The sequence below is a fragment of the Eubalaena glacialis genome, chromosome 20, assembly GCF_028564815.1.
Source record: "Eubalaena glacialis isolate mEubGla1 chromosome 20, mEubGla1.1.hap2.+ XY, whole genome shotgun sequence".
NCBI lineage: Eukaryota > Metazoa > Chordata > Mammalia > Artiodactyla > Balaenidae > Eubalaena > Eubalaena glacialis.
The window spans coordinates 48,849,228-48,864,561 of record NC_083735.1 but is presented as its reverse complement, the minus strand read 5'-3'; the positions used below and the strand labels follow the sequence as shown (position 1 = coordinate 48,864,561).

The window sequence follows — 15,334 nt, the reverse complement described above, 5'->3', positions numbered from 1 at the left end:
GAGAGATGAAAATTCTAAAAAAAAGCCCAAGATCAAAACCGCTGTAATAGACGTGCAGGATGCCATTGATAGGCTCTTTAGTAGACTAGACACGGCTAGGAAAGAATCTCTACACTTGAGGATATTACAATAGAAACTTCCAAAAATGAACAACAAAGAGAAAAAAGACTGAAAAAAACAGAATATCCAAGAACTGTGAGACAACTACAAAAGGCATAACATATGTATGTATCGTGGGAATGCCAGAAGGAGAAGAAAGAGAGAAAGGAACAGAACCAATATTTGAAGTAATAATGACTGAGAATTACTTCAAATTAACGCCAGACACCAAAACACAAATCCAGGAAGCTCAGAGAACACCAAGCGGAATAAATGCCCCCAAACTACACATAGGCATATCATATTCAAACTGCAGAAAATCAAAGATAAAGAAAAAATCTTGAAAGAAGGTAGAAGATAAAAAAGCTTACCTATAGAGGAACAAAAATAGGAATTACATCTGGCTTCACCTCAGGAACCATGCAAACAAGAAGAGAGTGGAGTAAAATATTAAAGTGTTGCGAGAAAAGAAAACCCACCAACCAAGAATACTGTACCCTGTGAAATTATCCTTCAAAAGTAAGAGAGAAATAAAGACTTTCTCTGATAAAAATTGGGGAAATTTGTTTCCAGTAGACCTGCCTTGCAAGAAATGTTAAAAGAAGTTCTTAATGTAGAAGGAAATTGATATAGATCAAAAACTCAGATCTAGACAAAGAAGAGCATTGGAGAAGGAATAAGTGAAAGCACAATTAAAACTTTATTTTTCTTAATTGATCTAACGGATGACAGTTTGTTCAAAATAACAGTACCAAAATGTATTCAGTTATGTATGCTTATATGCATAATATAACACTCCTTTGTCAGAAATGGACTCCAGCAGGGAGAAAATCACTAAGGATACAGTTGAACTCAGCACCATCAATCAACTGGATATAACTGACATCTATAGACTGTTTCACCCAACAACAGCAAGTTACACATTTTTCTCAAGTTCACATGAAACATTCAGCAAGATAAACCACATTCTGGGCCATAAAACACACCTTAACAAATTTAAAAGAACAGAAATCATACAATGTGTACTCTCAGACCACAGTGGAATTAAGCTAGAAATCAGTAGCAGGAAGTTAGATGAAAAAATCCCCAAACTCTTGGAGATTAAACAACACACGGGTCAAAGAAGAAATCTCAAGAGAAAATTATAAATTTGAACTAAATAAAAAATAAAACATTAAAATTTTAATATACGGTGAAAGCAGTGCTTAAAGGGAACATTATAGCATTGAACACATATATTAGAAAAGAAGAGATTTCTAAAACCAGTCATTTAAGCTTCTCTTTTAGGAAACTAGAAAAAGAAGAGCAAATTAAATCCAAGGTAAGCAGAAGAAAAGAAATAATAAAAATTAGAACAGAAATTAATGAAATTCAAAACAGGAACTCAAGAGAGAAAATCAATAAAACATAAAGCTGGTTCTTTGGAAAGATCAATAAAGTGGATAAACTTCTTGCCAGGCTAACTAAGAAAAAAAGTGAGGACACAAATTATTAATAACTGAAAGAAAAGAGGAGACATTACTAAAGATTTCATGGACATTAAAAAGAATAATAAAGGAATATTATGAATAACTCTGTGCCTACAAATTTGATAATCTAGATGAAATGGACCAATTCCTTAAAAGACACAATCTGCCAAAACTCACACAGAAGAAATAGGCCACCTGATAGGCCTATGTCTATTAAGGAAATCAAATCAATAATTAATGATCTTCCAAAACAGAAAGCACCAGGTCTAGATGGGTTCACTGGTGAATTCTACCACACATTTAAGGAATAAATTATACTAATTGCTTACAATCTCTTTCAGAGGACAGAAGTGGAGGAAATATTTCCTAATGTATTCTATGAAGCCAGAATTACCCTAATACCAAAACCATCACATGGCTAAAAAAGAAAAATCACAAGATCATATCAATAAATGCAAAAAGCATTTAACAAAATCCATTCCCATTCATGATAAAAAAAAAACTCTCAGTAAACTAGGAATAGAGGGGAACTGCCTTGGCTTGATGAAAAAATATCTACAAAGAACCTACAGCTAACATCATACTTGATGGTGAGAAACTCAAAGCTTTCCCACTAAGATCAGGAATAAGGCAAAACATCGCCTCTTATCACTGCTTTTTAAACATCATACTGGAAATCCTAGCTAAGCAATAAGACAAGAAATGGAAAATAAAAGGTATGCTGATTGAGAAGGAAGAAATTAAAGTGTCTTTGTTAACAGATGACATGATCGTCTACATAAACAATGTGAAAGAATCAATAAAAAACTCCTGGAACTAATAAGTGATTATAGTAAGGTTGCAGGATACAGGGTAACTGTACAAAAGCCAAGTGCTTTCCTACATACCAACAACGAACAAGTGGAATTTGAAATTAAAGCACATTACCATTTACATTAGCACCCCAAAAATAAAATTTTAGGTATAAATCTAACAAAATATATTCAAGATCTATTTGAGGAAAACTACAAAACTCTGATGAAAGATATCAAAAATGAACTAGAAAAAAACAGAGAGATATTCTGTGTTCATGGATAGGAAAACTCAATGTTGTCAAGATATCTTCCCAATTTGATCTACAGATTCAGTGCAACCCCAATCAAAGTTCCAGCAAGTTATTTTGTGGATATTGACAAACTGATTCTAAAGTTTATATAGAGAGACAAAAGTCCCAGAAGAGCCAACTCAATATTGAAGAAGAACAACAAAGTCAGACTGACATTACATTATTTTAAGTTTTACTATAAAGCTTCAGTATTCAAGACAGTGTGATTATTGGTGAAAGAATAAGCAAATAAATCAATAGCATAGAACAGCAGCCCAGAAGCAGACTCGCATAAATATGGTCAACTGGTCTGGTGAAGAAGCAAGGCATTACAATGAAGCAAATATAGTCTCTTCAACAAATGGTGCTGGAACAAATGGACACCCACATGCAAAAAAAAAAAAAAGAATCTAGATACAGACCTCACACCCTTCACAAAAATTAACTCATAATGGAGCATAGTCCTAAATGTATCATACAAAACTGTAAAACTCGTAGACATACCATAGGAGAAAACCCAATGACCTTGGGTATGGTGATGACTTTTTAGAGACAACACCAAAGACATGATTTATGAAAGAAGTAATTGATAAGCTGGACTTCATTAAAGTTAAAAACTTCTGCTCTGTGAAAGACACTGTTAAGAGAATAAGACAAGCCACAAACTAAAAGAAAATATATACAAATGACACATCTGATAAAGGACTGTTCTCCAAAATATACAAAGAACTCTTAACACTCAACAATAAGAAAACAAACAACCCGATTTAAAAATGGGCAAAAGACCTGAACAGACACCTCCACTAAAGAAGATATACAGATGGCAAGTAAGCACATAAAAAGATGTTCAACATCATATGTTATTAGGGAATTACAAATTAAAACAACAGTGAGTTACCACTATAAACCTGTTATAATGGCCAAAATCCAAAAGACACCAAATGCTGGCAAAGACGTTGAGCAACAGGAACTCCCGTTCACTGCTGGTGGAAATGCAACATGGTACAGCCACTTTGGAGGACAGTTTGGCAGTTTCTTATAAAACTAAACATACTCTTACCACATAATCCAACAGTGGCACCCCTTGGTATTTATCCTAGTGGATTGAAAACTTATGTCCACATGAAAACCTCCACATGGATGTTTATAGCAGCTTTATTCATAAGTGCCAAAACTTGGAAGCAACCAAGATGTCCTTCAGTAGGGGACTGGATAAACAAACTGTGGTACACCCAGACAATGGAGTATTATTCAGGGCTAAAAAGAAATGAGCTGTCAAGTCATGAAAAGACATGCAGGAAACTTAACTGCATATTACTAAGTGAAAGAAGCCAATCTGAAAAGTCTACAAACTGTATGATTCCAACTATATGACATTCTGGAAAAGGCAAAACTATGGAGACAGTAAAAAGATCAGTGGTTGCCAGGAGTGAAGGGGAGCAGAGGAATGAATTAGCGGAGCACAGAGGATTTTTAGGACAGAGAAACTATTCTGTATGTTACTACAATGGTGGATGCATGTCATTTACATTTATCAAGATCCATACGATGTACAGCACCAAGAGTAAACCCTAATGTAAATTATGGACCTTGGGTGATAATGATGTGTCTACATAGGTTCATTGGTTGTAACGCACATCCACTCTAGTTCAAGATGTAGATAGTGGAGGAGGTTGAGTGTGTGTGGATGTGGTGTATATAGGAACTCTCTATAATTTCTGCTCAAGTTTGCTGTGGACCTAAAATCGCTCTAAAAAATAAAGTTTATTAATTAAAGGAAAGAGTATTATGATGCCAATTAAGTTGTAGTATCACTTGGAGACCAGTCACTCAACATTTACAGAAAAAGGAATTGAACATTTTAAATGTAGGTGTGATGAGCTCTTTAAAAGTGAAAAGTTATTTGTTACAGATTTTCACATTGGAAATGAGAAAACCTCCAAAACAACCTACAGGGTAAGTTATCTTACTATGTTGGCTGAAGAAGTGCACACCGTAGCTGAAAGGCTTACAAAACGTTTACAGTTGACAATGCTGAATGCCTGCGGGATGAAGTCCATTGCGAAATCGTGGTAGTGCCACTTTCCAATGACACAGTAACTAGTTACATTAAAGTTTGGGCTACCGATGTGATAAATGAATTCTCATGTGCAGAAATTGTACTTTTGCTTTATCAATGGGACAAATCTATAGATGTGGCTGGGTTTGCTGTTTTGCATGTTTTAATCCATTATCAGCCCCAGCTAATAAACACTGAAGATCTTTCATGGGAACACGTGGCAACAAACACAAAGAGCTGAAGAACTTTTATGACAACAAACTTGTTGCTTGGCAAGAAACACGAAACGTTGAATACCTTTTTTGAGGCTCATGGTTTATCCTGGAACAAGTCTGTTGACATTTGCACCGATGACACAAAAGCCAAGGTGAGTAAAACTACTGGCACCTTAGCACGAATCGAGGCAGTGGCATTAAATTGTACTGTCTTTGTATTCTTCACCATGCAGTTAAAAAACAAAACAAAACAGTTTCACTTAGGAAAGTCCTTGATAAACCTGTAAAACTTGTTAATCTCATCAGACCTCAACTCCTTGAATACACATCGTTTTCGTATTTCTCCCCAACAAAATGGGGAGCACTTGTGTTGCAAAGTGAAGTATGGCGTTTGTCTCAAAGAAAAGCTCCTGTCAACTGCTTCATTTGTGATCTGAGCAAGCTACTTTTGTCATGGAACACCATTTTTACTTGAAAGAACAGCAGGAGGACAAATCATGATTATTCAGACTTGGGTATTTGGCTGACATTGTGTTGGAAATAAAGAGTGAGCCCTTTATTTCAAGGAAAACATTGACACTTTTTTTCTTGCCAATGATAAGACTGAACGTTTAGGGGAAAATTAGAATACTGTAAACCTTGAATTCACCACCATATGTTTGACAGCTTCCGGATACTTTCTTTATATGTTATGTGATGACATTAATGAATTATTTTGTATTGTTTGAAGTATGTCAACATTGAGAAGATCTTCATAATTCAGTAAACCAATATTTTCCAAATGAAAAAAATGTGTGAAGTTACAAAAATATTCATGAGTAAAATATCCACTCAAAGTGTCAAATAGACTGATGGATTTTAATGTAACCATTAAGATGGTATGGTGTGATGAATTGGGAGACTGGGATTGACATATATACACTAATATGTATAAAATGGATAACTAATAAGAACCTGCTGTATAAAAAAATAAATAAAATTAAAAAAATTAAAAAAAAAGATGTTATAAAAGTTTCATTAGTTTAGTTTCTGATTCCACATTGTAAGTAACCTTTAAATGCTATCACTTGTCGAGTTTTGGTGTAGCATCAAAGAATATCCATAATTATCTGAAAAAACTATTAAAATGCTCCTCCCTTTCTTGTTTATCTGTATGAAGCTAGATTTTCTTCATATACTTCAACCAACACAACACAACAGATTGAATGCAGAAGCAGATATGAGAGCTGTCTTTTATTAACTCAGACATTAAAGAGATTTGTAAAAAATGTAGAACAACTAAATTTTGTTTTGGAAAATATAGTTTAAAGTATAGCTTAAGAAATGTCCTTGTCTTATAATATAATGGGATTATTATTTTATTAAGGAATAAATACATACCAAACATTGGAGAATTACTGTGCTACTCTATTCCTCTGCACAGCACTTATCACATACCTACCAATCCAATAAAATTGGTCATGAATACTCAAGGCTGTTTGAATTGCCTAAGCTTTCCTCATTTACTCACACTAGTCCTTATTCTGCCTCCACCTCTAGCTGATTCCAAACTTTTGGCCCCATTTTCTACCGCCTAACTCTGAACACACCTGTGGCAGCCACCCCCCACCTCCCTCCATCTAACAGAACCCAGTTTTGTTTCCCCCTCCTCTGAGTGGCCTTGACCTTCAGAGCAGTCCAGGGCCCTCTCCAGCCCCAAGGGGGCACCTTAGTTTCGTCTAACCCAATATGGCTGTCTCATTCCCTTTGCAAAATCATTGGTTTAAGCGTGGCTGTGAGACCGTGAGATGTGAGAAATCTTCTGAGGACCCTGGGAAGGTTTCCTCAGTCTTAAAATGGGACATAAGACAGGGTTGATTCCCTCCTTCTGCCTGGATATTGTTGTTGATATATGAAGCCCAGAACCACTGCAGCCATTTGGGGCCCATGAGGAGAATCAGCCTAGCAAACAAGCCCGTGTGTGGAGGGTGACTGAACGTAAAGATAGAGGCAATTTGGCCCTTGATGACATTGCTGTTCTATAAACGAGCCCTGCCACTGCCCAGTCTCTAGAGCTCTAACTAGGAGCTCTTATATTTCCTATTGAGAATTTACCTTTTCTTTAGCTGAAAATATCCAGACCCCTCTGGACATTCATGCAAATTTTTTCTCTTGCCTCTGCCCACTCCCATTAGCTCTCCACTCTCCGGTTTCCTTCGGTGAGAAGACATTCTAGAAGAGCAAAAGGCACAAGCTTTAGACCCAGACTGCCCAGGCCCAAAGCTGGCTTGGTCACATCCTAACTGGTGAGAGAAGGCAATTTATTGAATCTGCTAGGCCTTGGTTTCCTCATTTGTGAAAGGTGGCTAATAAGAGGGCTACATTTCATGAGTTTAAGGGTGGGGGGGACTAAAAGAGCTAATACTTTTAAAGCATTTGGAACAGTTTTCACTTTCTTGAAATCCATCAAAGGAGGATTCAAACAAGGTGAACTTTTAGTGAATGGCATGCATTTTTGCTCACAGATTTCATTTAGACCAAAATATTAGGTCGGACCATATGAAGTTACCAGTAACCCACTATTTCTGACTTACAAAAATGGCAATTTCACATGGTTCAATCTACTACCCCTGGAAACTATGCTTCAGAGCTGTGAAAGAAAGCTCTCTTCTCTTTTGGAAAAGAAGAGCAGCTCCAGAAGCAGGTCCACAAAGGACAGGACATTGGAGATTAAACTAGGGGCTGCCAGGGAGTTCCCTTCTATTATAAGCAGGCAGCAGAGGCCGAAAATCAAAACAAGTAAATGGATTACGTGTATTTAATTTGAAAACAGTACAGCGCTATCTAAAATTATTATAAAAATATTGTTTATCATATAAGCAATCTTTAGTGCCTCATCCATGAAAACGATACATTTTAATAGTAATATATTTTACATTTCAGTTTTTCACTTGAAAAGACCAAAATGTAAAGGAATTCATTGGCCGCCCCATAGACATTGTGACTTTTATTCATCTCATGATCCTGGGCAAGTCACATGGTCTGGAGTAAAATATGGGTTCTTAAGCTTTGGAGAGTCTGAGGCTTCAGGTGTCTTTCTCACTAAACTGGTTTAAATTTTAATGAGAAGATAATGCCATACTAAGAAATGTGGCCTTTTGACACCCTCCCTGGGGGATAATATACCAGCTGCCAGCTACAAGGAACTTGATTTTTTTCAAAACACCGGGCATTTGGCAAAGGCAGTGCTGAGCCACTCACCACGGCGCTCCGTGGAGGCCGAGTGCGGGGGCTGCTCTGCCCTATTTCATAAGTGGAAGCGTCACGAATTGGAGCCGGACAAGACGGCCCAGAAAAAGAATGCGGTGGCCCCATGGTCCCTCACAGTCTGTTTCCTCCAAGGAGGAGCAGGCGCCACCAGGTTTCCAGGCAACGCCCCTCCCCTCTGATGCCTACAGGAGAGACCAGGCTCCCAGGTGCGCCCCCCATCAGGGAGCAAGGTGATGGAGTCAGGGAGGAGCGTCCATGCGGAAGGGGATGGGGGAAGACGTGGGAACGGCCACACAGAAGTGGACACGCTCTGTTCAGAAGGTCACTTTCTGCTCAGGGGATCGCGTCTCTGCTCTGGAATTCTGATGTGGGCCTATTGAGGCCCATGGAAACCACCCCACAGAGACCTGGCATGGGTCCTGGATGCGAGCTACCCTTGAACCAGGAGCAGAGCCAGCTCGGGAGCTCCCTGGTGGTCCGAGCCCTGACCCAAATCTCCCTTTTGTTCCCCAAATGGCTTGTATCCCAAGCTCTGGGAAACAACCGTAAGCACTGCTAAATGGGAAATGGAACTCCACGCTTTGACTCAAGGCCTGGCCTTCAGGATGGACACCCTGAGCCCAGTGTCAAGGTACCTGGGCTCCTTTTGGAGCAGACTTGGCTGAGCGGGCTGCCAAGAGGCTGCCCAAAGCTTGGCTTCCTCGTTGGCTGTCTGTGTAGGACGCCTGTGCTTACCTTTCTCCTTCTGTCCTCCCTCCCCACCCCTCCCCTGCCCTCATGAGAGTAGTTACCTCTGGGGAGGGCCGGGAACATGACCTGGGAAGGAAAAAAGCCACCTCAACTTTATTTGCCATCTTCCATTTCTTTTATAAAATTAAAGGTCCCTGCAAACTTTTTATGACAAAATATTACCATGTGATATTTTAGGGAGTGACTTAATTACTCCATATTTTTCTGAATCTTTAAACTTAATACAGTATTTCAACTGTTAACAGTGGTGAAATAAATAGTGATACCCTTTTTCTCCTTTTATGTATTTCTCACATTTCTTCTAATGAGCATGTTTTTCTTTTCTGATTGAAAAAATCTTTTTTAACTGTGTTGAGCAGTTGTTTACATAGGTGCTGTGAGATTGGTGCTCTTTGGAGAATTACTGGGACATGGGCTTGTGCTTTATTAGGAGATGATGCTGGAGGACACAGCCTTTGTACAGTGTCATTGGGGAGCAGAATAAAGACATTTAACCATAGAACGACACTATAGTGTGTTGGACCCCGACCAGGTCAAAGGTAAGTACATAGGGGGCATGAGGGGAGGGCACTACTTTCAGCTTGCATTTCACTCAGAAAGTCCATCATCCAAAAGAAGGTTGTAATAGTCCCTCCTCTGGGGAGGAGCAGAGCTATGGTCCTGCACAGAGGGAGAAACCCTTCCCAGGACAGGCAATAAGGAGCCACATTGGCAGCAGATGGACAGTGTGGGAAGCTGAGAATCAGGTCAAATTGGAACCAGGGCTCTTTGCTTAAGGACTAAGGCTCTCATCATTCGCTCAGTGAGGAGGCCTGGAAGGTCACAACAAAGCTTCGTGGCATACTCTTTTTATCTCGTATATGAGAATACCTGAGTGTGTGCAGGGAAAATCCACGCAGTGCATTCAATAGCAGAGTGTGTGGAAGTTCACTTTCAGCAATACTTTTGTTACTTTAAGGCAGTTTCAAAGAATCTGGCCAGGTTCTGTTGAAGCTTTGACTTCCCCCGTCAGAATGCAGCTTCTGAAGGGAGGATTCTGGGAAGATGGTGGAGGAGGAAGCACCAGGAATCTGTCTCTCCACCCAGACAACAACTACAATGGCAGAATCAACCTGATGTAGCTATTTTGGAACTCTGGAGTCTGTTGAAGGCTTGCAACTTCTGGCAGAAGGCTTGGAGGCAAATTGCAGTCAATTGCAGCCAACTTCAGCTCCTGACTCATTAGCAGTTACCCATCCCCACTCCCAGACACATGGCAAGAGGCTGTGCAGCTTGCACACAACTTGTGGGAGCTAGAGTGGGCAAAAGGACCCTGTCCCCCAAATACTGGGGACCTGTGCTCTGACTGCTGACCACAGAGGTGCAGACAAAGAGAGTGAAGCCATTGCTGTTGCACCTCCCCTCATTGGTTCATATCCCTCCCCCTTCAGGTTGAAGTGAATGCCAGAATATTTAAAGGGCCAGTGCGCTTTCCCCCTCCCATCATTTTTTGCTTTTCCTCTTTTGGGAGCCTGAACTTAAAGACTAGGACATTCAAAAACAGCTGAATATACAGAGAAAATTTTAAAGTGACTGTGCATGCTCAGGGAAAGGCTCAGAAAAGACCTGAGAAGACATTAAGTTTACAACTCAGGCTGATCCTTGGCACAGAGACAGCTTATAACAGTCAAAAAACGACAACAAAAAACATCAAACCCTGGGGGAGGGGGAGAATCTGAGAGTTTCCAGAGTTACCACATCATTAGATTAAAATGTCCAGTGTTTAATACAAAATCACAAGGCCCATTCAAACAAAGGGGAAAAAAATCAACAGAAACTGTCCTTGAAAAAGACCTAATGGCAGATATACTAGACAAAGACTTTAAAACAACCATCTTAAAGATGCTCAAAGAACTAAAGGAAGATGTGGAGAAAGTCAAGAAAATAATGTGTGAACAAAATGAAAACATCAATAAAGAGATAGGAAACACAAAAAGAAACCAAAAAGAAATTCTGGAGCTGAAAAGTACAATAACTGAAGTGAAAAATTCACTAGAGAGGTACAAAGGCAGATCTGAGCAGGCAGAAGGAAGAATCAGTGAACTTGAAGATAAGACAATGGAAATTATCAAGGCTGAAGAACAGAAAGAAAGAAGATTAAAGAAAAGTGTGACACAACACCATCAAGAGGACCAACATACACATTGTGGGAATCCCAGTAAAAGAAGAGAAAGAGAAAGGGGCAGAGAGAATATCTGAAGAAATAATGACTTAAAATTTCCCAAATTTGATAAAAGACATGAATATAAACATCCAAAAAGCTCAATGAATTCCAAGTAAGATGAAGTCCAAGAGACCCACACAGTCTCATTATAATCAAACTTTCAAAAGACAAAGGGAAAATCTGGAAAGCAGCAAAGTAAGTGAATAGTCACATACAAGGGGATCCTCAATAAGATTATCTGCAGATTTCTCATCAAAAAGTTTGGAGGCCAGAAGACTGTGGGCAGATTTATTCAAAGTGCTCAAAGAAAAAAACTGTCAACCAAGAATCTTATATCTGGCAAAACCGTCCTTTAGAGTGAAGGAGAAATCAAGGCATTCCCAGATTAAAAAAAGCTGAAGGAGTTCATGACCACTAGACCTTCCCTACAAGAAATGCTCAAGAGAGTCCTGTGGAGTGAAATGAAAGAATACTAGACAGTAAACTGAAGCCATATGGAGAAATAACGATCTCATTAAAGGCAACTACATGGGCAATTGTAGAAGCTAGTATTATTGTAACAATGGTTTGTAACTGTACTTTTTGTCTTCTACATGATTTGAGAGACTAATACATTTAAAGAAAACAACAATTATTCGTGTAATAGCTAGTATTACTGTAACTTTGGTTTGTAACTCCAAATTTTGTTTTCTGCATAATTTAGGAGGCCAGTACATTTAAAAGAATTATTAGTTTATGTTTTTCGGCATACAATGTATACAGATGTAATTTTGTGATAACAATAACCAAAAGGGGTGGGGACAGAGCTGTAAAAGAACAGTTTTTGTATGTTATTGAAATTAAGCTGTAATAAATTCAAATTAATGTTATAACTTTAGGATGTTAAATGTAATCTCCATGATAACCACAAATAAAATAGTTTATAGAGTATACACAAAAGGAAATTAAGAAGCAATTTAAACATTTCACTACAAAAATCCACAGAACACAAAAGAAGACAGTAATGCAGGAAATGAGGGAAAAAATGGCTATAGGGCATATAGAAAACAAACAGCACAATGACAGAAGTAAGTTCCTTATTATCAACAAAGACAGAGGTTGGTAGAATGGATAAAAACACATGACCCAGCTATATGCTGTCTACAAGAGTCTCATCTGAAACCCTAAAACACAAATAGGTTGAAATGGGAAGGATGGAAAAACATATTCCATGCAAATAGTAACCAAAAGAGAGCAGGACTGGCTATACTAATATCAGACAAAGTAGACATTAAATCATATAAGGTTACAAAAGACAAAGAAGGACATTATATATTAATAAAAGGCTCAGTAGAGCAAGAAGATACAACAATCATAAACATTTGCACACCCAATGACAGACTATCAAAATACATGAAGCAAAAATGGGCAGAATTTGAAGGGAGAAATAGAGAGTTCTACAATAATAGAGACGTCAATGCCTCACTCCCAATAAACCAACTAGATCTAACAAGAATATACCGAACATTCCACCCAATGACAACAGCATAGACATTTTTCTCAAGTGCACATGGAACATTTTCCAGGTAGACCATATGTTAGGACACAAACTAAGTCTCAATAGACTTAAAAAATGATATCATACAAAGTTATGACAGATATCTTCTCTGACCACAACAGGATGAAGTTAGAAAAAAAAAACACATAAAGAAAGCTGAAAAATTCACAATACTGTGGAAACTAAACAACACACTTTTAAACAATCAACAGATCAAAGAAGAAATCACAAGGAAAATTAGAAACTACTTAGAGATGTGTAAAAGTGAAAATATGACATACCAAAACTTACACGACACAGTAAACATGATGCGAAGGTGGAAATTTATAGCTATAACAAGAAAGAACTCAGATCAACGACCTAACTCTACAACTTAAGGAATGAGAAAAAGAAGAACAAACTAAACCCAAAGCTAGCAGAAGGAAGAAAATAAACATTAGAGTAGAGGTAGATAAAATAGTAGAAAAACAGCAGAGGGGCTCAATTCGGCAGCATATATACTAAAATTGGAATGATACAGAGAAGATTAGAGTGGCCCCTGCGTGAGGATGACACGCAAATTCGTGAAGCATTCCATATTTTTGAAATTAGAACACTTCCTAACACTATACACAAAAATAAACTAAAAATGGACTAAAGACCTAAATGTAAGGCCAGACACTATAAAACTCTTAGAGAAAAACATAGGCAGAACACTCTGACATAAATCACAGCAAGATCCTTTTTGACCCACCTCCTAGAGAAAGGGAAATAAAAACAAACATAAACAAATGGAACCTAATGAAACTTAAAAGCTTTTGCACAGCAAAGGAAACCATAAACAAGACGAAAAGAAAACCCTCAGAATGGGAGAAAATATTTGCAAACGAAGCAACTGACAAAGGATTAATCTCCAAAATACACAAGCACCTCATGCAGCTCAATATGAAAAAAAACAAACAACCCAACCCAAAAATGGGCAGAAGACCTAAATAGACATTTCTCCAAAGAAGATATACAGATTGCCAACAAACACATGAAAAGATGCTCAACATGACTAATCATTAGAGAAATGCAAATCAAAACTACAATGAGGTATCACCTCACACTGGTCAGAATGGCCATCATCAAAAAATCTACAAACAATAAGTGCTGGAGAGGGTGTGGAGAAAAGAGAACCCTCTTGCACTGTTGGTGGGAATGTAAATTGATACAGCCACTATAGAGAACAGTATGGAGGTTCCTTAAAAAACTGAAAACAGAACTACCATACGACCCAGCAATCCCACTACTGGGCATATACCCTGAGAAAACCATAATTCAAAAAGAGTCATGTACCACAATGTTCATTGCAGCTCTATTTACAATAGTCAGGACATGGAAGCAACCTAAGTGTCCATCGACAGATGAATGGATAAAGAAGATGGGGCACATATATGCAATGTAATATTACTCAGCCATAAAAAGAAACGAAATTGAGTTATTTGTAGTGAGGTGGATGGACCTAGAGTCTGTCATACAGAGTGAAGTCAGAAAGAGAAAAACAAATACCGTATGCTTACATATATATGGAATAAAAAAAAATGGTTCTGATGAACCCAGGGGCAGGACAGGAGTAAAGATGCAGACGTAGAGAATGGAGTTGAGGACACGGGGAGGGGGAAGGGTAAGCTGGGACAAAGTGAGAGAGTGGCGTGGACATATATACACTACCAAATGTAAAATAGATAGCTAGTGGGAAGCAGCCACATAGCACAGGGAGATCAACTTGGTGCTTTGTGACCACCTAGAGGGGTGGGATAGGGAGGGTGGGAAGGATACACAAGGCGAGGGGGATATGGGGATATATGTATACATATAGCTGATTCACTTTGTTATACAGCAGAAACTAACACAACATTGTAAAGCAATTATACTCCAATAAAGATGTTAAAAAAAAAAAGAAAAACAATAGAGAAAAATCAATGAAACCAAAATTTGGTTCTTTGAAAAGATCAACAAAATTGACAAACCTTTAGCTAGATGGACTAAGAGAAAAAGAGAGAAGACTCAAAGGACTAAAATAAGAAATGAAAGTGGGGACATTACTACTGATCCCACAGAAATAAAAAGGACTATAAGACAGTACCATAAACAATTGTTTGCCAACACATTTGATAACTTAGATGAAATGAACAAATTTCTAGAAACAGAAAACCTACCAAGACTAAATCTGAGACTAAGAAATAGACAATCTGAGTAGACTTATATTTAGTAATGAGATTGAATCAGTAATAAACAAAAAAATCTCCCAACCAAAAAAAGCCCTGGACCTGATGGCTTCACTTGTGAATTCTACCAAAACATTAAAATAAACAACTAATACCAATCCTTCTAAAATTTTTCGAAAAAATTACAGAGGAAGGAATACTTCCTAACTCATTCTTATGAGGCCAGCATAACCCTCATACCAAAGCCAGACAAAGACAATAGAAGAAAATAAAACTACAGACCAATATCCCTAATGAATCTTGATGCAAAAGTCCTCAATAAAATACTAACAAACAAATTTCAGCAGCATATTAGGAGTATTATAATCCCATCATGACCAAGTGGGATTTATTCCTTGAATTTAAGGATCATTCAACATATGAAAATCAATCAATGTAATATACTACATCAACAAAACGAGGGGAAAACCCTACATGATC

General features: G+C 38.0%; 1 non-coding gene across 1 annotated transcript; it reads left to right on the top strand.

Annotated features, from left to right (window-relative positions):
- The first annotated feature begins 13,141 nt into the window (after positions 1-13,141).
- LOC133081502 (U6 spliceosomal RNA) lies at positions 13,142-13,248 on the top strand. The gene has a single exon (XR_009698840.1). It is a non-coding gene; the product is annotated as a U6 spliceosomal RNA (small nuclear RNA).
- Positions 13,249-15,334: the final 2,086 nt, after the last annotated feature.